Below are 23,394 nucleotides of genomic sequence, written 5' to 3' on the forward strand. Positions count from 1 at the left end.
CGCTGACAGGGAGGGGGGCACGCTGACAGGGAGGGAGGGAGGGAGCACGCTGACAGGGAGGGAGGGAGGGAGCACGCTGACAGGGAGGGAGGGAGGGAGGGAGGAGCACGCTGACAGGGAGGGGGGGGCACGCTGACAGGGAGGGAGGGAGGGAGCGCACTGACAGGGAGGGAGGGAGGGAGCACGCTGACAGGGAGGGAGGGAGGGAGGGAGCACGCTGACAGGGAGGGAGGGAGGGAGCACGCTGACAGGGAGGGAGGGAGGGAGCAGGCTGACAGGAAGGAGAGGGATGGAGCAGGCTGACAGGGAGGAGAGGGAGGGAGGGACCACGCTGACAGGGAGTGGAGGGAGGGAGCAGGGAGGGAGCACACTGACAGGGAGGGAGGGAGCACACTGACAGGGAGGGAGGGAGGGAGCACACTGACAGGGAGGGAGGGAGGGAGCACACTGACAGGGAGGGAGGGAGGGAGCACGCTGACAGGGAGGGAGGGAGGGAGCAGGCTGACAGGGAGGAGAGGGAGGGAGGGAGCACGCACGCTGACAGGGAGGAGAGGGAGGGAGGGAGCACGCTGACAGGGAGGGAGGAGAGGGAGGGAGCAGGGGGAGGGAGCACGCTGACAGGGAGGGAGCACGCTGACAGGGAGGGGAGGGAGGGAGGGAGGGAGGGAGGGAGCACGCTGACAGGGAGGAGAGGGAGGGAGCAGGGGGAGGGAGGGAGCACGCTGACAGGGAGCACGCTGACAGGGAGGAGAGGGAGGGAGCAGGAGGGAGAGAGGGAGGGAGCACGCTGACAGGGAGGGAGGGAGGGAGGGAGCACGCTGACAGGGAGGAGAGGGAGGGAGGGAGCACGCTGACAGGGAGGAGAGGGAAGGAGGGAGCACGCTGACAGCGAGGGAGGGAGGGAGCACGCTGACAGCGAGGAGGGAGGAGCACGCTGACAGGGAGGAGAGGGAGGGAGGGAGCACGCTGACAGGGAGGGAGGAGAGGGAGGGAGCAGGGGGAGGGAGCACGCTGACAGGGAGGGAGGCTGACAGGGAGGGGGGGGGGGAGCACGCTGACAGGGAGGGGAGGGGGGAGGGAGCACGCTGACAGGGAGGGGAGGGGGGGAGGGAGCACGCTGACAGGGAGGGGAGGGGGGGAGGGAGCACGCTGACAGGGAGGGGAGGGGGGGAGGGAGCACGCTGACAGGGAGGGGAGGGGGGGAGGGAGCACGCTGACAGGGAGGGGAGGGGAGGGAGCAGGCTGACAGGGAGGGAGGGAGGGAGCAGGGGGGAAGGGGGGAGGGACACTCACTAGCCTCACCACAGATAAACCCAGTGAATGAACCTTCTTGATATTCATTATAAGAGTTTAGTGACCTTTTTCCTTCAGTGTCCCCCTAGTAGATCAATGGTACATGCATCCCAAAAGGCACCCTATTCCCTAACATAGGACTCCGGCTCTGGTCAAAAGTAGTGCACTATGTAGGGAATAGGGTGAATAGCATCCCATTGGATGTTGCTTTTCTGAGGGATATGATGTGGTTAGGAAATGTCCCCAGCATGTCTCAACTTGACTGTCAGGTATACAGACTGTCTCTCCTTCTCAGTGGAATCTGAATGACTCTCCCCTCTACCACTACATAGCCAGGTCTGTCTTAGTGAAATAGGGCCAGGTCTATCTTAGTGAAATAGGGCCAGGTCTGTCTTAGTGAAATAGGGCCAGGTCTATCTTAGTGAAATAGGGCCAGGTCGATCTTAGTGAAATAGGGCCAGGTCTGTCTTAGTGAAATAGGGCCAGGTCTGTCTTAGTGAAATAGAAATTATTCTGCCACTGTGTCCTCTCTGTTTAGGGTCAGTCACTGTGGTCAGGTATTCTGCCACTGTGTCCTCTCTGTTTAGGGTCAGTCACAGTGGTCAGGTATTCTGCCACTGTGCACTCTCTGTTTAGGGTCAGTCACTGTGGTCAGGTATTCTGCCACTGTGTACTCTCTGTTTAGGGTCAGTCACTGTGGTCAGGTATTCTGCCACTGTGTCCTCTCTGTTTAGGGTCAGTCACAGTGGTCAGGTATTCTGCCACTGTGCACTCTCTGTTTAGGGTCAGTCACTGTGGTCAGGTATTCTGCCACTGTGTGAAATAGGGCTCTCTGTTTAGGGAGTCACTGTGGTCAGGTATTCTGCCACTGTGTCTCTCTGTTTAGGGTCAGTCACAGTGGTCAGGTATTCTGCCACTCTCTGTTTAGGGTCAGTCACAGTGGTCAGGTATTCTGCCACTCTCTGTTTAGGGTCAGTCACAGTGGTCAGGTATTCTGCCACTGTGTACTCTCTGTTTAGGGTCAGTCACTGTGGTCAGGTATTCTGCCACTGTGTACTCTCTGTTTAGGGTCAGTCACAGTGGTCAGGTATTCTGCCACTGTGTACTCTCTGTTTAGGGTCAGTCACTGTGGTCAGGTATTCTGCCACTGTGTACTCTCTGTTTAGGGTCAGTCACAGTAGTCAGGTATTCTGCCACTGTGTACTCTCTGTTTAGGGTCAGTCACTGTGGTCAGGTATTCTGCCACTGTGTACTCTCTGTTTAGGGTCAGTCACAGTGGTCAGGTATTCTGCCACTGTGTACTCTCTGTTTAGGGTCAGTCACTGTAGTCAGGTATTCTGCCACTGTGTTCTCTCTGTTTAGGGTCAGTCACAGTAGTCAGGTATTCTGCCACTGTTTAGTACTCAGGTCTGTTTGTTTAGGGTCAGTCACTGTGGTCAGGTATTCTGCCACTGTTTAGTCACTCTCTGTTTACTCTCTGTTTAGGTCAGTCACTGTGGTCAGGTATTCTGCCACTGTGTCCTCTCTGTTTAGGGTCAGTCACTGTGGTCAGGTATTCTGCCACTGTGTGGTACTCTCTGTTTAGGGTCAGTCACAGTGGTCAGTTATTCTGCCACTGTGTCGTCTCTGTTTAGGGTCAGTCACAGTGGTTAGGTATTCTGCCACTGTGTACTCTCTGTTTAGGGTCAGTCACTGTGGTCAGTTATTCTGCCACTGTGTCGTCTCTGTTTAGGGTCAGTCACAGTGGTTAGGTATTCTGCCACTGTGTACTCTCTGTTTAGGGTCAGTCACTGTGGTCAGGTATTCTGCCACTGTGTCCTCTCTGTTTAGGGTCAGTCACAGTGGTCAGGTATTCTGCCACTCTCTGTTTAGGGTCAGTCACAGTGGTCAGGTATTCTGCCACTGTGTCCTCTCTGTTTAGGGTCAGTCACAGTGGTCAGGTATTCTGCCACTGTGTCCTCTCTGTTTAGGGTCAGTCACAGTGGTCAGGTATTCTGCCACTGTGTCCTCTCTGTTTATGGCCAGTCACAGTAGTCAGGTATTCTGCCACTGTGTACTCTCTGTTTAGGGTCAGTCACAGTGGTCAGGTATTCTGCCACTGTGTCCTCTCTGTTTAGGGTCAGTCACAGTGGTCAGGTATTCTGCCACTGTGTACTCTCTGTTTAGGGTCAGTCACTGTGGTCAGGTATTCTGCCACTGTGTCCTCTCTGTTTAGGGTCAGTCACAGTGGTCAGGTATTCTGCCACTGTGTACTCTCTGTTTAGGGCCAGTCACAGTAGTCAGGTATTCTGTCACTGTGTACTCTCTGTTTAGGGTCAGTCACAGTGGTCAGGTATTCTGACACTGTGTACTCTCTGTTTAGGGTCAGTCACTGTGGTCAGGTATTCTGACACTGTGTACTCTCTGTTTAGGGTCAGTCACTGTGGTCAGGTATTCTGACACTGTGTACTCTCTGTTTAGGGTCAGTCACTGTGGTCAGATATTCTGCCACTGTGTACTCTCTGTTTAGGGTCAGTCACAGTGGTCAGGTATTCTACCACTGTGTACTCTCTGTTTAGGGTCAGTCACAGTGGTCAGGTATTCTGACACTGTGTACTCTCTGTTTAGGGTCAGTCACAGTGGTCAGGTATTCTGCCACTGTGTACTCTCTGTTTAGGGCCAAATTGCATTCTAGTTTGCGTTGTTTTTTTTGTTAGTTCTTTCCAATATGTCGAGTAATTATCTTTTAGTTTTCTCATGATTTGGTTGGGTCTAATTGTGCTGCTGTCCTGGGGCTCTGTAGGGTGTGTTTGTGATTGACAGAGCCCCAGGATCAGCTTGCTTATGGGACTCTTCTCCAGGTTAATTTCTCTGTAGGTGATGGCTTTGTCTCTCTCTCTCTCCCTCCTCTCTCTCTCTCTCTCTCTCTCTCTCTGTTCGTAATCTCATAATCTAGAATAGATGTTTGTTGTAGCCAGAGCCCAGAGATGTCGTGACTGACTCTCTCTCTCTCTCTCTCTCTCTCTCTCTCTCTCTCTCTCTCTGTGTTCATAATCTCATCATTTATAATAGACGTTTGTAGCCAGAGCCCAGAGATGTCGTGACTGACTCTCTCTCTCTCTCTCCCTCCTCTCTCTGTGTTCATAATCTCATCATTTATAATAGACGTTTGTAGCCAGAGCCCAGAGATGTCGTGACTGACTCTCTCTCTCTCTCTTCCTCCTCTCTCTGTGTTCATAATCTCATCATCTAGAATAGACGTTTGTTGTAGCCAGAGCCCAGAGATGTCGTGACTCTGAACGCAGGTGTTTACTGACTGACTGCTGAGGGCTAATTTGTCCAGGCTTGCCCTCATATGGAAGCGACTAGCTTGTACCTTCAATTTACCCCCTACTCCCTTTGTAGTTTTGGAGCCCCTGACATTCCCCAGCCTGTCTCCTCTGTGCCAGGGGGTGGATAACGTTTTAATTGATTCCACGATCAATTCAATTCCAGGATAAATAATTGTTCATTCTGAGCCTGAAAGAGCAAGTTATCTGGTTGGGTTGATATTGATACTATATATTGATGAAGGCCTATAGCACTCGTCTGGCTGACACAAGTCATTTATAACTAGTAACTAGGGGCTGGGGGGCATAGTAACTAGGGGCTGGGGGGCATAGTAACTAGAGGCTGGGGGCATAGTAACTAGAGGCTGGGGGCATAGTAACTAGAGGCTGGGGGCATAGTAACTAGAGGCTGGGGGCATAGTAACTAGAGGCTGGGGGCATAGTAACTAGAGGCTGGGGGCATAGTAACTAGAGGCTGGGGGTGGCATAGTAACTAGAGGCTGGGGGCATAGTAACTAGAGGCATAGTAACTAGAGGCTGGGGGCATAGTAACTAGAGGCATAGTAACTAGAGGCTGGGGGCATAGTAACTAGAGGCTGGGGGCATAGTAACTAGAGGCTGGGGGCATAGTAACTAGAGGCTGGGGGCATAGTAACTAGAGGCTGGGGGCATAGTAACTAGAGGCTGGGGGCATAGTAACTAGAGGCTGGGGGCATAGTAGTAAGTGGCTAGAGGCATAGTAACTAGAGGCTGGGGGGCATAGTAACTAGAGGCTGGGGGGGGCATAGTAACTAGAGGCTGGGGGGGGGCATAGTAACTAGAGGCTGGGGGCATAGTAACTAGAGGGCTGGGGGCATAGTAACTAGAGGCTGGGGGGCATAGTAACTAGATAGTGCTGGGGGCATAGTAACTAGAGGCATAGTAACTAGAGGCTGGGGGCATAGTAACTAGAGGCATAGTAACTAGAGGCTGGGGGCATAGTAACTAGAGGCTGTAACTAGGGCTGCATAGTAACTAGAGGCTGGGGGCATAGTAACTAGAGGCTGGGGGCATAGTAACTAGAGGCTGGGGGCATAGTAACTAGAGGCTGGGGGCATAGTAACTAGAGGCTGGGGGCATAGTAACTAGAGGCATAGTAACTAGAGGCTGGGGGCATAGTAACTAGAGGCATAGTAACTAGAGGCTGGGGCATAGTAACTAGGGCATAGTAACTAGAGGCTGGGGGCTGGGGGCATAGTAACTAGAGGCTGGGGGCATAGTAACTAAAGGCTGTCATAGTAACTCTTGGTCCCCTCTCTGGCTGGGGGCATTAAGTGGCTGGGGGCATAGTAACTAGAGGCTGGGGGCATAGTAACTGGGGGATGCCTGGGGGCATAGTAACTAGAGGCTGGGGGCATAGTAACTAGAGGCTGGGGGCATAGTGGGCTGGGGGCATAGTGGCATAGTAACTAGAGGCTGGGGGCATAGTAACTAGAGGCTGGGGGCATAGTAACTAGAGGCATAGTAACTAGTGGCTGGGGGCATAGTAACTAGAGGCTGGGGGCATAGTGGCTGGGGGCATAGTGACTGGGGGCATAGTGGCTGGGGGCATAGTGGCTGGGGGCATAGTGGCTGGGGGCATAGTAACTAGAGGCTGGGGGCATAGTAACTAGAGGCATAGTAACTAGAGGCTGGGGGCATAGTGGCTGGGGGCATAGTAACTAGAGGCTGGGGGCATAGTAACTAGAGGCTGTAACTAGAGGCTGGGGGCATCCAGTAACTAGAGGCTAGTAACTAGAGGCTGGGGGCATAGTGGCTGGGGGCATAGTAACTAGAGGCTGGGGGCATAGTAACTAGAGGCATAGTAACTAGAGGCTGGGGGCATAGTACCTAAAGGTTCTCTGGCAGGGTAACCAGTGGCTGGGGGCATAGTAACTAAAGGCTGTCTAGTAATGCCTCTTGGTCCCCTCTCTGGCAGGGTATTCCAGAGGCTGGGGGCATAGTAACTAAAGGCTGGGGCATAGTAACTAGAGGCTGGGGGCATAGTAACTAGAGGCTGGGGGCATAGTAACTCCATGCCTCTTGGTCCCCCTCTCTGGCAGGGTAACTAGAGGCTGGGGCATAGTAACTAAGGCTGGGGGACATAGTAACTAAAGGCTGGGGGCATAGTAACTAGAGGCATAGTAACTAGAGGCTGGGGGCATAGTAACTAGAGGCATAGTAACTAGAGGCTGGGGGCATAGTAACTAGAGGCTGGGGGCATAGTAACTAGAGGCATAGTAACCAGTGGCTGGGGGCATAGTAACTAAAGGCTGTCTCTCCATTCCTCTTGGTCCCCTCTCTGGCAGGGTATTCCAGTGGCTGGGGGGGGACATAGTAACTAAAGGATGTCATAGTAACCCCTCTCTGGCAGGGTATTCCAGAGGCTGGGGGGGGGGGACATAGTAACTAAAGGCTGGGGGCATAGTAACTAAAGGATGTCTCTCCATGCCTCTTGGTCCCCCTCAGGTTCTCTGGCAGGTTCTCTGGGCTGGGGGCAGTGGCTGGGGGACATAGTAACTAAAGGATGTCTCTCCATGCCTCTTGGTCCCCCTCAGGTTCTCTGGCAGGGTATTCCAGAGGCTGGGGGGGGGCATAGTAACTAAAGGCTGGGGGACATAGTAACTAAAGGCTGTCTCTCCATGCCTCTTGGTCCCCTCTCTGGCAGGGTATTCCAGAGGCTGGGGGGGGGGGGACATAGTAACTAAAGGCTGTCTCTCAATGCCTCTTGGTCCCCTCTCTGGCAGGGTATTCCAGAGGCTGGGGGGGGGGGACATAGTAACTAAAGGATGTCTCTCCATTCCTCTTGGTCCCCTCTCTGGCAGGGTATTCCAGAGGCTGGGGGGGGGGCATAGTAACTAAAGGCTGGGGGACATAGTAACTAAAGGATGTCTCTCCATGCCTCTTGGTCCCCTCTCTGGCAGGGTATTCCAGAGGCTGGGGGGGGCATAGTAACTAAAGGCTGGGAGACATAGTAACTCTCTCCATGCCTCTTGGTCCCCCTCAGGTTCTCTGGCAGGGTATTCCAGAGGCTGGGGGGCATAGTAACTAAAGGCTGTCTCTCCATTCCTCTTGGTCCCCTCTCTGGCAGGGTATTCCAGTGGCTGGGGGACATAGTAACTAAAGGCTGGGGGACATAGTAACTAAAGGATGTCTCTCCATGCCTCTTGGTCCCCCTCAGGTTCTCTGGCAGGGTATTCCAGAGGCTGGGGGGGGCATAGTAACTCAAATGTGCAGCCAGATTCTCCTGCTGTGCTTTGGCTCCAACAATAAGTGCCTCGGTCTCATCTTGATTTAGCTGGAGAAAGTTGTGAACTATCCCAAGTATTTAAATCACGAATACGGTCTAATAAGTTATCCGTGGAGCTAAAAATCCTCTGGTGACACAGAAATGTAAAGTTGGATTCGCCTGCTGTGCTTTCTGATAACGTGTGCCAAAAGGGTAACGTGTGTATATATATCAACTGAACACTACTGCGATGTGTATTTCCTCTGAGTTATGGTCACCAAGGTTGACAGAAAACCCTTGACCGGTTAAATAGGTCCTAAACCAATTTAGATCTGGACCCGGAGAGGCCAATCCACCTCTCCAGTCCGTACAGGAGGACATCATGGCCAATGGTGTTGAAGGGAGAACTTAAATGGAAGAGAAACGGGGACAGAGAGTTGTTTGGCATCTGTGTGTTGGCTCTAAGAGAATTTACCACTATAACTAAGGCTGTCTCTGTGCTGTGTTGGCTCTAAGAGAATTTACCACTATAACTAAGGCTGTCTCTGTGCTGTGTTGGCTCTAAGAGAATTTACCACTATAACTAAGGCTGTCTCTGTGCTGTGTTGGCTCTAAGAGAATTTACCACTATAACTAAGGCTGTCTCTGTGCTGTGTTGGCTCTAAGGCTGTCTCTGTGCTGTGTTGGCTCCAAGAGAATTTACCACTATAACTAAGGCTGTCTCTGTGCTGTGTTGGCTCTAAGAGAATTTACCACTATAACTAAGGCTGTCTCTGTGCTGTGTTGGCTCTAAGAGAATTTACCACTATAACTAAGGCTGTCTCTGTGCTGTGTTGGCTCTAAGAGAATTTACCACTATAACTAAGGCTGTCTCTGTGCTGTGTTGGCTCTAAGAGAATTTACCACTATAACTAAGGCTGTCTCTGTGCTGTGTTGGCTCTAAGAGAATTTACCACTATAACTAAGGCTGTCTCTGTGCTGTGTTGGCTCTAAGAAGAAATTTACCACTATAACTAAGGCTGTCTCTGTGCTGTGTTGGCTCTAAGATAATTTACCACTATAACTAAGGCTGTCTCTGTGCTGTGTTGGCTCTAAGAGAATTTACCACTATAACTAAGGCTGTCTCTGTGCTGTGTTGGCTCTAAGAGAATTTACCACTATAACTAAGGCTGTCTCTGTGCTGTGTTGGCTCTAAGAGAATTTACCACTATAACTAAGGCTGTCTCTGTGCTGTGTTGGCTCTAAGAGAATTTACCACTATAACTAAGGCTGTCTCTGTGCTGTGTTGGCTCTAAGAGAATTTACCACTATAACTAAGGCTGTCTCTGTGCTGTGTTGGCTCTAAGAGAATTTACCACTATAACTAAGGCTGTCTCTGTGCTGTGTTGGCTCTAAGAGAATTTACCACTATAACTAAGGCTGTCTCTGTGCTGTGTTGGCTCTAAGAGAATTTACCACTATAACTAAGGCTGTCTCTGTGCTGTGTTGGCTCTAAGAGAATTTACCACTAAGGCTAACTATAAGGCTGTCTCTGTGCTGTGTTGGCTCTAAGAGAATTTACCACTATAACTAAGGCTGTCTCTGTGCTGTGTTGGCTCTAAGAGACCACTTTACTGTCACTATAACTAAGGCTGTCTCTGTGCTGTGTTGGCTCTAAGAGAATTTACCACTATAACTAAGGCTGTCTCTGTGCTGTGTTGGCTCTAAGAGAATTTACCACTATAACTAAGGCTGTCTCTGTGCTGTGTTGGCTCTAAGGCTGTCTCTGTGCTGTGTTGGCTCCAAGAGAATTTACCACTATAACTAAGGCTGTCTCTGTGCTGTGTTGGCTCTAAGAGAATTTACCACTATAACTAAGGCTGTCTCTGTGCTGTGTTGGCTCTAAGAGACCACTATAACTAAGGCTGTCACTGTGTTGGCTCTATAACTAAGGCTGTCTCTGTGCTGTGTTGGCTCTAAGAGAATTTACCACTATAACTAAGGCTGTCTCTGTGCTGTGTTGGCTCTAAGAGAATTTACCACTTTAACTAAGGCTGTCTCTGTGCTGTGTTGGCTCTAAGAGAATTTACCACTATAACTAAGGCTGTCTCTGTGCTGTGTTGGCTCTAAGAGAATTTACCACTTTAACTAATGCTGTCTCTGTGCTGTTTTGGCTCTAAGAGAATTTACCACTATAACTAAGGCTGTCTCTGTGCTGTTTTGGCTCTAAGAGAATTTACCACTATAACTAAGGCTGTTTCTGTGCTGTGTTGGGCACCAAAACCAGATTTCCATTTTTTTCAGCTGGGCTTTTACATTATTTTTGTATTTTTAATTACAGTTGGCACTTAAGCAATCATTTAGCTATTTTAACACCAATTTCTTCAGAATGTTGGCTTGAGAGTAGATTGTAAAATGGCTGAAATTTAATAAAATGAGCTTTTGTTCAGAAGGGGTTTCGCCAGTGCTGTTTTTAGTGCAGTGGGGAAAGTTCCTGTGAGCAGGAAGAGATTAACAAATATCTTGCTGGACAACATGCCCTGGACAACATGCCCTCCGATTTGACACACTGAACTCTATCAGCGAAGTTGTTGGTGAACCAGGCGAGGCAATCATTTGAGAAACCAAGGCTGTTGAGTCTGCCAATAAGAATGTGGTGATTGACAGAGTCGAAAGCATTGGCCAGGTCGATGAATATGACTGCACAGTAATATGACTGCACAGTAATGTCTCTCATCGATGGCCGATATATCCTTTAGGACTTGAGCGTGGCTGAGGTGTATCCATGACCAGCTCTGAAACCAGATTGCATAGCAGAGGAGGTACGGTGGGATTCGAAATGGTTGGTGATCTGTTTGTTGACTTGACTTTCGAAGACCTTAGAAAGGCAGGGTAGGATAGATATAGGTCTGTAGCAGTTTGGCTCTAGAGTGTCTCCCCCTTTGAAGAGGGGGATGACTGCAGCAGCTTTCCAATCTTTGGGGATCTCAGACGATACGAAAGAGAGTTTAAAGAGGCTAGTAATCGGGGTTGCAACAATTTCGGCAGATCATTTTAGAAAGAGAGGGTCCAGATTGTTCAGCCCGGCTGATTTGTAGGGTTCCAGATTTTGCAGCTCTTTGCTGTGGGGGGTGCAGGGCAGTTGACCGGGGTAGGGGTAGCCAGGTGGAAAGCATGGCCAGCTGTAGAAAAATGCTTATTGAAATTCTCAATTGTAGTGGATTTATCGGTGGTGACAGTGTTTCCTTGCCTCAGTGCAGTGGGCAGCTGGGACGAGGTGCTCTTATTCTCCATGGACTTTAGTGTCCCAGAACTTTTTTGAGTTTGTGCTACAGGATGCAAATTTCTGCTTGAAAAAGCTAGCCTTAGCTTTCCTAACTGCCTGTGTATATTGGTTCCTAACTTCCCTGAAAAGTTGCATATCACGGGGGCTATTTGATGCTAATGCAGTACGCCAAAGAATGTTTTTGTGCTGGTCAAGGGCAGTCAGATCTGGAATGAACCAAGGGCTATATCTGTTCCTGGTTCTACATTTTTTGAATGGGGCATGCTTATTTAAGATGGCGAGGAAAGCACTTTTAAAGAATAGTCAGGCATCCTTTACTGAAGGGATGAGGTCAATATCTTTCCAGGATACCCGGGCCAGGTCGATTAGAAAGGCCTGCTCGCTGAAGTGTTTTAGGTAGCGGATGCAGGCAATGAGGCATTGATCACTTTTGTTGAAAACAGCAGAGGTGTAATTGGAGGGACAGTTGATTAGGATGATATCTATGAGGGTGCCCGTGTTTACGGATTTGGGGTTGTACCTGGTGGGTTCATTGATCAATTGTATGAGATTGAGGGCATCAAGCTTAGATTGCAGCATGGCCTAGGTGTTAAGAATGTCACAGTTTAGGTCACCTAACAGCACGAGCTCAGAAGTCAGATTGGGGGCAATCAATTCACATATTCACATGGTGTCGAGGGCACAGCTGGGGGCAGACGGTGGTCTATAGCACAACGGTGAGCGACTTGTTTCTGGAAAGGTGGATTTTAAAAGTAGAAGCTCAAATATTTTGGGTACAGACCTGGATAGTAGGATAGAACTCTGCAGTAGATTGCTACACCTTTGGCAGTTCCATGTTGTCGGAAAATGTTATAGTTAGGAATGGAGATTTCAGGGTTTTTGGTGGACTTCCTAAGCCAGGATTGAGACACGGCTAGGACAAACTTAGGGAGGAGGCTTCCTTCAATATAAAGTTGTTTTTGAGGAAAAAAAAAAAAAGTGTCAGTTTGTCTCTTTCAAGAGGTTGGAGTAATAACATGTTCAAAATAATTAAAACATTGGCCTGAATCTCGGTTGTTTCTTTAGATTTTGAGAACTGAATACATTTTTTTCACTTCTCTCATTGACTTCTCAAGTAGAAAACCATGTCCTAATCTGTTTCACAATAGTTCCTGGAAGACTTGTGATTTTGCGCCTCTGGGTTTAATAAGTCGGTGCCAAAATCGCCTGATGTGTATATATTTAATGTATTACATGAATGGTGTCCACAACAGTCCTTCTGAAAATACTGTTTTTAAATCGTGTTTTATTGCAATTTATTTATTCTACCCTGCTCCATCTATTCAATGTATTCCATGTCATATTTGTCTCCCCGTGTGGCCTAGTTCCAGGGTCACTGTTATCCATCTGACTGTTCCTTCTCTGTGTCACTATTAGAACGTTGTGGTTACCTAGGTTACCCCATTGGCTCACAGCAAATACTTGACCTTTTTTTTTTTTTCTCCAAATACCATTTTCTTGTTGACTCCTTGTTTTTAGTCAATTACAAAACGACATTTTAAGCAACGTACAACATGTCTGAAGATTACTTTTCAACATGGCCTTCTCCCGAGTGTTCTCACTACTTCTCTCTCTCTCTCTCTCCCGAGTGTTCTCACTACTTCTCTCTCTCCCGAGTGTTCTCACTACTTCTCTCTCTCTCCCGAGTGTTCTCACTACTTCTCTCTCTCTCTCTCTCCCGAGTGTTCTCACTACTTCTCTCTCTCTCTCTCTCCCGAGCGTTCTCACTACTTCTCTCTCTCCCGAGTGTTCTCACTACTTCTCTCTCTCCCGAGCGTTCTCACTACTTCTCTCTCTCCCGAGTGTTCTCACTACTTCTCTCTCTCCCGAGTGTTCTCACTACTTCTCTCTCTCCCGAGTGTTCTCACTACTTCTCTCTCTCCCGAGTGTTCTCACTACTTCTCTCTCTCCCGAGTGTTCTCACTACTTCTCTCTCTCCCGAGTGTTCTCACTACTTCTCTCTCTCCCGAGTGTTCTCACTACTTCTCTCTCTCCCCGAGTGTTCTCACTACTTCTCTCTCTCCCCGAGTGTTCTCACTACTTCTCTCTCTCCCGAGCGTTCTCACTACTTCTTCTCTCTCCCGAGTGTTCTCACTACTTCTCTCTCTCCCGAGTGTTCTCACTACTTCTCTCTCTCCCGAGTGTTCTCACTACTTCTCTCTCTCCCGAGTGTTCTCACTACTTCTCTCTCTCCCGAGCGTTCTCACTACTTCTCTCTCTCCCGAGTGTTCTCACTACTTCTCTCTCTCTCTCACTCTCTCTCTCTCCCGAGTGTTCTCACTACTTCTCTCTCTCCCGAGTGTTCTCACTACTTCTCTCTCTCCCGAGTGTTCTCACTACTTCTCTCTCTCCCGAGTGTTCTCACTACTTCTCTCTCTCCCGAGTGTTCTCACTACTTCTCTCTCTCCCGAGTGTTCTCACTACTTCTCTCTCTCCCGAGCGTTCTCACTACTTCTCTCTCTCCCGAGCGTTCTCACTACTTCTCTCTCTCCCGAGCGTTCTCACTACTTCTCTCTCTCCCGAGCGTTCTCACTACTTCTCTCTCTCCCGAGCGTTCTCACTACTTCTCTCTCTCCCGAGCGTTCTCACTACTTCTCTCTCTCCCGAGCGTTCTCACTACTTCTCTCTCTCCCGAGCGTTCTCACTACTTCTCTCTCTCCCGAGCGTTCTCACTACTTCTCTCTCTCCCGAGCGTTCTCACTACTTCTCTCTCTCCCGAGCGTTCTCACTACTTCTCTCTCTCCCGAGTGTTCTCACTACTTCTCTCTCTCCCGAGTGTTCTCACTACTTCTCTCTCTCCCGAGTGTTCTCACTACTTCTCTCTCTCCCGAGCGTTCTCACTACTTCTCTCTCTCCCGAGCGTTCTCACTACTTCTCTCTCTCCCGAGCGTTCTCACTACTTCTCTCTCTCCCGAGCGTTCTCACTACTTCTCTCTCTCCCGAGCGTTCTCACTACCTCTCTCTCTCTCTCTCCCGAGTGTTCTCACTACCTCTCTCTCTCTCCCGAGTGTTCTCACTACTCTCTCTCTCCCGAGTGTTCTCACTACCTCTCTCTCTCTCTCCCCCGAGTGTTCTCACTACTTCTCTCTCTCTCTCTCCCGAGCGTTCTCACTACTCTCTCTCTCTCTCTCCTCCCCGAGCGTTCTCACTACTTCTCTCTCTCCCGAGCGTTCTCACTACTTCTCTCTCTCCCGAGCGTTCTCACTACTTCTCTCTCTCCCCGAGCGTTCTCACTACTTCTCTCTCTCCCGAGCGTTCTCACTACCTTCTCTCTCTCCCGAGCGTTCTCACTACCTCTCTCTCTCCCCGAGCGTTCTCACTACCTCTCTCTCTCTCTCCCGAGCGTTCTCACTACCTCTCTCTCTCTCCCCCCGAGCGTTCTCACTACCTCTCTCTCTCTCCCGAGCGTTCTCACTACTCTCTCTCTCTCCCCGAGCGTTCTCACTACTTCTCTCTCTCCCGAGCGTTCTCACTACTTCTCTCTCTCCCCGAGCGTTCTCACTACTCTCTCTCTCTCTCCCGAGCGTTCTCACTACCTCTCTCTCTCTCCCCGGCGTTCTCACTACCTCTCTCTCTCTCTCCGAGCGTTCTCACTACCTCTCTCTCTCTCCCCGAGCGTTCTCACCTCTTCTCTCTCTCCCGAGCGTTCTCACTACTTCTCTCTCTCTCTCCCGAGCGTTCTCACTACTTCTCTCTCTCTCTCCCCGAGCGTTCTCACTACCTCTCTCTCTCTCTCTCCGAGGCGTTCTCACTACTCTCTCTCTCTCTCTCCCGAGTGTTCTCACTACCTCTCTCTCTCTCTCTCTCTCCCCGAGCGTTCTCACTACCTCTCTCTCTCTCTCTCTCTCCCGAGCGTTCTCACTACCTTCTCTCTCTCCCCCGAGCGTTCTCACTACCTCTCTCTCTCTCTCTCTCCCCCGAGCGTTCTCACTACCTCTCTCTCTCTCTCCCGAGCGTTCTCACTACCTCTCTCTCTCTCTCTCTCCCGAGCGTTCTCACTACCTCTCTCTCTCTCTCTCTCTCCCGGCGTTCTCACTACCTCTCTCTCTCTCCCCCCGAGCGTTCTCACTACCTCTCTCTCTCTCCCGAGCGTTCTCACTACTCTCTCTCTCTCTCCCCGAGCGTTCTCACTACTTCTCTCTCTCTCTCCCGAGCGTTCTCACTACCTCTCTCTCTCTCCCCGAGCGTTCTCACTACCTCTCTCTCCCGAGCGTTCTCACTACTTCTCTCTCTCCCGAGCGTTCTCACTACTTCTCTCTCCCCGAGCGTTCTCACTACCTTCTCTCTCTCCCGAGCGTTCTCACTACTTCTCTCTCTCTCTCTCTCCTCTCTCCCGAGTGTTCTCACTACCTCTCTCTCTCTCTCTCCCGAGCGTTCTCACTACTTCTCTCTCTCCCCGAGCGTTCTCACTACCTCTCTCTCTCTCTCCTCTCTCTCGAGTGTTCTCACTACTCTCTCTCTCTCTCCCCCGCGTTCTCACTACCTCTCTCTCTCTCTCCCCGAGCGTTCTCACTACTCTCTCTCTCTCCCGAGCGTTCTCACTACTCTCTCTCTCCCGAGCGTTCTCACTACTTCTCTCTCTCTCTCCCCTCCCGAGCGTTCTCACTACTTCTCTCTCTCTCTCCCGAGCGTTCTCACTACCTCTCTCTCTCCCTCCCGAGCGTTCTCACTACCTCTCTCTCTCTCTCTCCCGAGCGTTCTCACTACCTTCTCTCTCTCTCCCCCGCGTTCTCACTACTTCTCTCTCTCTCTCCCGAGCGTTCTCACTACTTCTCTCTCTCTCCCCGAGCGTTCTCACTACCTCTCTCTCTCTCTCTCCCGAGCGTTCTCACTACTTCTCTCTCTCTCTCTCCCGAGCGTTCTCACTACTTCTCTCTCTCTCCCGAGCGTTCTCACTACCTCTCTCTCTCTCTCTCCCGAGCGTTCTCACTACTTCTCTCTCTCCCCCGAGTGTTCTCACTACTTCTCTCTCTCTCTCCCGAGCGTTCTCACTACCTTCTCTCTCTCTCTCTCCCGAGCGTTCTCACTACCTCTCTCTCTCTCTCCCGAGCGTTCTCACTACTTCTCTCTCTCTCCCCCCGAGCGTTCTCACTACCTTCTCTCTCTCTCTCTCCCGAGCGTTCTCACTACCTTCTCTCTCTCTCTCCCTCCCCCGAGCGTTCTCACTACTTCTCTCTCTCTCTCTCTCCCTACGTTCTCACTACTCTCTCCGAGCTCTCTCTCTCCCGAGCGTTCTCACTACCTCTCTCTCTCTCTCTCCCCGAGCGTTCTCACTACCTTCTCTCTCTCTCCCCCCCGAGCGTTCTCACTACCTCTCTCTTCTCTCTTCTCTCTCTCCCGAGCGTTCTCACTACCTCTCTCTCTCTCTCTCTCTCTCCCGAGCGTTCTCACTACTTCTCTCTCTCCCCGAGCGTTCTCACTACCTTCTCTCTCTCCCGAGCGTTCTCACTACCTCGCTCTCCCGAGCGTTCTCACTACTTCTCTCTCCCGAGCGTTCTCACTACTTCTCTCTCTCCCGAGCGTTCTCACTACCTCTCTCTCTCCCGAGCGTTCTCACTACCTCTCTCTCCCCGGCGTTCTCACTACCTCTCTCTCCCCGAGCGTTCTCACTACCTCTCTCTCCCCGAGCGTTCTCACTACTTCTCTCTCTCTCTCTCTCCCCCGAGCGTTCTCACTACCTCTCTCTCCGAGTGTTCTCACTCTCTCTCTCTCTCTCCCGAGCGTTCTCACTACTTCTCTCTCTCTCGTTCTCACTACTTCTCTCTCTCTCTCGTTCTCTCTACTCTCTCTCTCTCTCTCTCTCTCTCTCCCGAGCGTTCTCACTACCTCTCTCTCTCTCTCTCTCTCTCTCTCTCTCTCTCTCCCGAGCGTTCTCACTACCTCTCTCTCTCTCTCTCTCTCCCGAGCGTTCTCACTACTTCTCTCTCTCCCGAGCGTTCTCACTACCTCTCTCTCTCTCTCTCCCGAGCGTTCTCACTACTTAGAAAAAGGTTTTCATGACTGAGATCCGCTTTGCTCCAGGACCCAGGACATTAGAGAGCGAGAGTTATGAGCTGATATGTACACCGAAGGTTGAATTGGTACATGTTCCAGGGTTAGATGAGCGGTTTGCAGGCAGTGCGTGTGTGTTTGTTTTGTGTGTGTGTGTCTGGTCTGTCATAGTTGATCCAGTCCAGTTCTAAATCTCAGAGAAACTTTTTATCCCCAATGACTCGACCCCCAGTCACGCTGCCTTGCCCATGCCTCGTTTCCACTGATGGATGGGGTCACACACACACACACACACACACACACACACACACACACACACACACACATATCGCAGGAAATTTAATGGGTCTGCTGGTAGTGTGATTACCCTAAAGAAGAAATCCTGACTTGACACTCTTCTCGCTCTCCTCTTCTCTCTCCCCTCGCTCTCCTCTTCTCTCTCCCCTCGCTCTCCTCTTCTCTCTCCCCTCGCTCTCCTCTTTTCTCTCCCCTCGCTCTCCCTTCTTCTCTCCCCTCTCCCTCCCCTCACTCTCCTCTTCTCTCTCCCTCGCTCTCCTCTTCTCCCTCCCCTCGCTCTCCTCTTCTCTCCTCTCCCCTCGCTCTCCTCTTCTCCTCCCCTCGCTCTCCTCTTCTCCCTCCCCTCGCTCTCCTCTTCTCCCTCCCTCGCTCTCCTCTTCTCCCTCCCCTCGCTCTCCTCTTCTCTCCCTCCCCTCGCTCTCCTCTTCTCTCTCCCCTCGCTCTCCTCTTCTCCCTCCCCTCGCTCTCCTCTTCTCCCTCCCCTCGCTCTCCTCTTCTCCCTCCCCTCGCTCTCCTCTTCTCCCTCCCCTCGCTCTCCTCTTCTCCCTCCCCTCGCTCTCCTCTTCTCCCTCCCCTCGCTCTCCTCTTCTCCCTCCCCTCGCTCTCCTCTTCTCCCTCCCCTCGCTCTCCTCTTCTCCCTCCCCTCGCTCTCCTCTTCTCCCTCTCCTCTTCTCGCTCTCCTCTTCTCCCTCTTCTCCCTCCCTTCTCCTCTCTCTCCCCTCTCTCCTCTCTTCTCCCTCGCTCTCCTCTCTCTCCCCTCCTCTCCTCTCTCTCCCCTCCTCTCCTCTCTCCCCCTCTCTCCCTCCTCCCTCCCTCCTCTCCTCTTCTCCCTCCCCTCGCTCTCCTCTTCTCGCTCTCCCTTCTCGCTCTCCTCTTCTCGCTCTCCTCTTCTCCTCTTCTCTCTCCCCTCGCTCTCCTCTTCTCCCTCTTCTCTCTCCCCTCCTCTCCTCTTCTCCCTCCCCTCGCTCTCCTCTTCTCCCTCCCCTCGCTCTCCTCTTCTCCCTCCCCTCGCTCTCCTCTTCTCCTCCCCTCGCTCTCCTCTTCTCCCTCCCCTCGCTCTCCTCTTCTCCCTCCCCTCGCTCTCCTCTTCTCCTCTCCCTTCTCGCTCTCCTCTTCTCCCTCCCCTCGCTCTCCTTTTCTCCCTCCCCTCGCTCTCCTCTTCTCCCTCCCCTCGCTCTCCTCTTCTCCCTCCCCTCGCTCTCCTCTTCTCCCTCCCTCGCTCTCTTCTCTTTCCTCGCTCTCCTCTTCTCGCTCTCCTCTTCTCGCTCTCCTCTTCTCCCTCTCCTCGCTCTCCTCTTCTCCCTCCCCTCGCTCTCCTCTTCTCCCTCCCCTCGCTCTCCTCTTCTCCCTCCCCTCCTCTCCTCTTCTCCCTCCTCTTCTCCTCTTCTCGCTCTCGCTCTCCTCTTCTCGCTCTCCTCTTCTCCCTCTCCTCTCTCCTCGCTCTCCTCTTCTCGCTCTCCTCTTCTCGCTCTCCTCGCTCTCCTCTTCTCCTCTCCTCGCTCTCCTCTCTCCCTCCTCTTCTCGCTCTCCTCTTCTCGCTCTCCTCTTCTCCCTCTTCTCTCTCTCCTCGCTCTCCTCTTTCCCTCCCCTCGCTCTCCTCTTCTCCCTCCCTCCTCTTCTTCTCCTCCCCTCGCTCTCCTCTTCTCCTCCCTCGCTCTCCTCTTCTCCCTCCCCTCGCTCTCCTCTTCTCCCTCCCCTCGCTCTCCTCTTCTCCCTCCCCTCGCTCTCCTCTTCTCGCTTCCTCTTCTCGCTCTCCCTTCTCGCTCTCCTCTTCTCTCTCTCCCCTCGCTCTCCTTTTCTCCCTCCCCTCGCTCTCCTCTTCTCCCTCCCCTCGCTCTCCTCTTCTCCCTCCCCTCGCTCTCCTCTTCTCCCTCCCCTCGCTCTCCTCTTCTCCCTTTCCTCTTCTCGCTCTCCTCTTCTCCTTTCCTTCTCGCTCTCCTCTTCTCGCTCTCCTCTTCTCGCTCTCCTCTTCTCGCTCTCCTCTTCTCCCTCCCCTCGCTCTCCTCTTCTCCCCCCCCTCGCTCTCCTCTTCTCCTTTCCTCTTCTCGCTCTCCTCTTCTCCTCCCTTCTCGCTTTCCTCTTCTCTCTCTCCTCTTCTCGCTCTCCTCTTCTCTCTCCCCTCGCTCTCCTTTCTCCTCCCTCGCTCTCCTCTTCTCCCTCCCCTCGCTCTCCTCTTCTCCCTCCCCTCGCTCTCCTCTTCTCCCTCTCCTCTCTCTCCTCTTCTCTCCCCCTCGCTCTCCTCTTCTCGCTTTCCTCTCTCTCCTCTCCTCGCTCTCCTCTTCTCTCTCCCTCGCTCTCCTCTTCTCCTCCCCCTCGCTCTCCTCTTCTCTCTCCCCTCGCTCTCCTCTTCTCCCTCCCCTCGCTCTCCTCTTCTCCCTCCCCTCGCTCTCCTCTTCTCCCTCCCCTCGCTCTCCTCTTCTCCCTCCCCTCGCTCTCCTCTTCTCCCTCCCCTCGCTCTCCTCTTCTCCCTCCCCTCGCTCTCCTCTTCTCCCTCCCCTCGCTCTCCTCTTCTCCCTCCCCTCGCTCTCCTCTTCTCTTTCTCGCTCCCTCTTCTCGCTCTCCTCCTCTTCTCGCTCTCCACTCCTCTCTCCTCTTCTCGCTCTCCTCTTCTCGCTCTCCTCGCTCTCCTCTTCTCGCTCTCCTCTTCTCCCTCTTCTCTCTCTCCCCTCGCTCTCCTCTTTTCTCTCTCCTCGCTCTCCTCTTTTCTCTCTCCCCTCGCTCTCCTCTTCTCTCTCTCCCTCGCTCTCCTCTTTTCTCTCTCCCCTCGCTCTCCTCTTTTCTCTCTCCCCTCGCTCTCCTCTTCTCTCTCCCCTCGCTCTCCTCTTCTCTCTCCCCTCGCTCTCCTCTTCTCCCTCCCCTCGCTCTCCTCTTCTCCCTCCCCTCGCTCTTAACACAGCTACCCAGACCTTGCCAAAATCATAGAGGAAATTTCTTCCCATAGCTTTTTTTGTCTGGTTTGGAAAGTGTTTCTTTGTAGTTCCAACACACAGACTCAGTCCCTTGGGTGTTGGGAGAGCAAAATACATCTCTTCCTTATTAAGGTATAGATGCAGACATCGGTGTGTACAGAATGCACTGTTTGAAGAGTCAAATGTGTGCCACTAACCAGCCGCTATCTGGGGAGTTCTGTAATGCCACCAGGACTTCCATGCAAATATTCACTTCAGTTGTTTTCTCAGGCCTCTATGGTCCAAATATGGACGTAGACTTTCATTAGACATGGGTTCCAAATGCTGTTAAAGGGATAGCTGGCTCTGTTAAAGGGATGGCTGGCTCTGTTAAAGGGATGGCTGGCTGGCTCTGTGAAAGGGATGGCCGGCTCTGTTCAAGGGATGGCTGGCTCTGTTAAAGGGATGGCTGGCTCTGTTAAAGGGATGGCTGGCTCTGTTAAAGGGATAGCTGGCTCTGTTAAAGGGATGGCTGGCTCTGTTAAAGGGATGGCTGGCTCTGTTAAAGGGATGGCTGGCTCTGTTAAAGGGATGGCTGGCTCTGTTAAAGGGATGGCTGGCTCTGTGAAAGGGATGGCCGGCTGGCTCTGTGAAAGGGATGGCACTGGCTCTGTGAAAGGGATGGCCGGCTGGCTCTGTGAAAGGGATGGCTGGCTCTGTGAAAGGGATGGCATGGCTCTGTGAAAGGGATGACCGGCTGGCTCTGTGAAAGGGATGGCCGGCTGGCTCTGTTAAAGGGATAGCTGGCTCTGTTAAAGGGATGGCTGGCTCTGTTAAAGGGATGGCTGGCTGGCTCTGTGAAAGGGATGGCCGGCTCTGTTCAAGGGATGGCTGACTCTATGTCTGGGGGAAAAAAAGTATTCAGATCTAAAAGAAAAGGGTATCGAGTCCATGTCCAGTCCAATACCATCTGTGGTGTGTCATTGTCAGTTGTATTCCTCAGTCCCAAAGGAACGTAAAACAGATGGCTGCAGAGTGTGGATTGGATGTTAACAGGTAAGGTTGTACTTAGTAAGCTGGAACTATTTAGTGGTTTTTGTATTGCTTGGTATGTTTGTCCACACAAAAGCTTTTACTGTGTTTACAGAAGCTCTTATTCAATAGTACACGTCTAGCAGAGTTGCAGCAAGACATTAAAGATGGTGTTAGAATCCTTGTTCATCCTCTTAAAGCCTTGAAGACTTTTTGTTGTTGTGAATTTCAATAGTTGCAGAAAGCAAGATGGTATGAGTGATCCAAAACCCTTTAGACTCTGGAGTGACTCTCTATGGGGTGTGAATAGCACAAGTTGCAGAAAGCAAGATGATTTGTAGTAAAAAACCCATGCTGAGAGCCAGACTTGTGGGAACTGAATTCCTCATCCAACATGGGAACCTGGGGTCAGTGTTCACGTCCTGTGGAGTCAGGGGGTGAAGAGAAAACACTTTACACACACACACACACACACACACACACGCACACGCACACACGTACACACACACGTACATACACACACGTACACACACACACACACACACACACACACACACACACACACACACACACACACACACACACACACACACACACACACACACGTATACACACACACACACACACACACACACACACACACACACACACGTATACACACACACACACACACACGTACACACACACGTACACACACACGTACACACGTACACACACACACACACACACACACACACACACACACACGTACATGTATATACACACACACACACACACACACACGCACACGTACATGTATATACACACACACACACACACACGCACACGTACATGTATATATACACACACACACACACACGTACATGTGTATATACACACACACACACACACGTACATGTGTATATATACACACACACACACACACACATGTGTATATATATACACACACACACACACACACACACACACACACACACACACACACACACACACACACACACACACACACACACACACACACACACACACACACACACACACACGTACATGTATATATACACACACACACAGTGCAACAATGTTTCTGTCTGCTTCCACCGAGGCAACGTTATGGTCAATAATAAACGACCCTGAGGAAACGGAGTGCCGAGCCACGTCCCCATTCACATCGACGGGGAGCGGGACGAACGCTTAACATGGTCCACACACACCAACACAGCCGCGAAGAGATCATGACAACGTCTCTTTCCCCTCAGGAGGCTGAGAAGATTAGGCACAGGTCCTCAGAGTTCTACAGCTGCACCATTTGAGAGCAGCTCGGCCTCCGACCGCAAGGCACTACAGAGGGTAGTGCATATGGCCCGGTACATCACAGCTCTCTACCATCCAGGACCTCTACACCAGGCGGTGTCAGAGGAAGGCCTGAAACATTTTCAAAGACTCCAGTCACCCAAGTCATAGACTGTTCTCTCTGCTACTGCCAAGCAAGGGGTACCGACACACCAAGTCTGGAACCAACAGGACCCTGAACAGCTTCTACCCCCAAGTCATAGACTGTTCTCTCTGCTACTGCCAAGCAAGCTGTACCGACACACCAAGTCTGGAACCAACAGGACCCTGAACAGCTTCTACCCCCAAGCCATGAGACATCTAAACAAGAATGCTAAATAGCTGAATAAAATGGCTACCTGGACTACCTGCATTGACCCTTTTTGTACAAACTCTTTTGACTCATCACATACGCTGCTGCTGCTACTGTTTATTATCTATCCTGTTGACTAGTCATCTATATGTACGCCATTACCTTAATTACCTCGTACCCCTGCACATTGACTCTGTATTGGTACCCCATTCATATAGCCTCCACATTGACTCGGTACTGGTACCCCATTCATATAGCCTCCACATTGACTCGGTACTGGTACCCCATTCATATAGCCTCCACATTGACTCTGTACTGGTACCCCATTCATATAGCCTCCACATTGACTCGGTACTGGTACCCCATTCATATAGCCTCCACATTGACTCGGT

At 51.5% G+C, this 23,394-nt stretch overlaps 1 long non-coding RNA gene across 1 annotated transcript; it reads left to right on the forward strand.

The window, feature by feature from the left end:
* Positions 1-1,349: 1,349 nt before the first annotated feature.
* LOC127915768 (uncharacterized) lies at positions 1,350-3,310 on the forward strand. Its single transcript, XR_008092032.1, has 4 exons — positions 1,350-1,997; positions 2,479-2,576; positions 2,996-3,142; positions 3,185-3,310. It is a non-coding gene; the product is annotated as an uncharacterized LOC127915768 (long non-coding RNA).
* The last annotated feature ends 20,084 nt before the right edge of the window (positions 3,311-23,394 follow it).

The sequence above is a fragment of the Oncorhynchus keta genome, chromosome 35 (assembly GCF_023373465.1).
Source record: "Oncorhynchus keta strain PuntledgeMale-10-30-2019 chromosome 35, Oket_V2, whole genome shotgun sequence".
NCBI lineage: Eukaryota > Metazoa > Chordata > Actinopteri > Salmoniformes > Salmonidae > Oncorhynchus > Oncorhynchus keta.